Source organism: Athene cunicularia (genome assembly GCF_003259725.1).
Source record: "Athene cunicularia isolate RWA chromosome 3 unlocalized genomic scaffold, athCun1 chr3_part1, whole genome shotgun sequence".
Lineage (NCBI taxonomy): Eukaryota > Metazoa > Chordata > Aves > Strigiformes > Strigidae > Athene > Athene cunicularia.
The window spans coordinates 76,887,996-76,889,086 of record NW_020799097.1 but is presented as its reverse complement, the minus strand read 5'-3'; positions in this window follow the sequence as shown (position 1 = coordinate 76,889,086).

Below are 1,091 nucleotides of genomic sequence, written 5' to 3'. Positions count from 1 at the left end.
GGGCGGGGGCCGTGCGTCACCCCCGGCCCCGGCGGTGCCCAGGACACATCCGACCTTTGGTGCTGCCACCAGTGTACGGGGGGTGGGGGGGGAGCGGCAGGATCCTTTGTCAGCGTCCCCCGGAGGGTCTCCGGCCTCCCGCGGCTCGCCCAGCCTCCCCGGCCGCTCCCGGCCCCGGCCGTACCTGTCGCCCCCCAGAGCTCGGTGTGTCGGGGGAGGCGAAGCGTACAACAGTTACGAGGGGGAAAGGAAAGGTAAATCGTGACAGGCTTACGGTTGTTGTCTCGGCCACTTACTGCCGCCTTCGTATTGTTCTCTGGCTCCTCAGACCAAATATAAAACCTAAATATTTACTACGGTACGGTAAACATTTTGCAAACCCGTGTTTGAGCTGTAAGAACATTTTAAGTTCCATTTTCTTAGCAGAGTAAAACAGTTTACTGCCACAAACTGGGAGTTACACGTTTCATGTCAGTTGTTTGCACCAAACGATGTCTGTCTTGACTGTTTCCATTAATTACATCGTGGGAGAGAAACCTTTCTATAGATTAACTGCATAATGTGAAATTATTGTGCTCCATTTTGTACAATATCCCCTTTTGCTCCATGTTTGTTCAAACACATTTTTTCCATCCCCCCCCAAAAAAAACCCAAACAAACAAACAAAAAAAAAAAAAACAAAAAAAAACCCACTTCAGAAATGACAGGGGAAATACTTGGAGAAAAGATTTCTTTATTACATACATGGATACAGCCATTGGAAAAATAATGAACCAATATAATGCAGGTGTGAAATAGCTCTGCTCAAAGGCCAGAAAAAAAAGCATGGGACATGAGAATGTGTGGAGAGTAATTCTATTTAAGTAATTGTAGAGAGTCGTTTGTAGTGCTAGCTGTGAAACATGCATCTTTGTATCATCTTAACTGAGTTTGCATTTAGTTCTTCTGTATTCATCGATTTTCAGGAACATCTTCAAGCAAATCTGCCTTAACAATTGCAAATTTCCTGCCAAATTTAGTTTATGCTGGACTGATGTCAGAACCTTGTTTTGTTTTGTTTTGTTTTTTCCCCCCACTCTTCTAACAGTGAC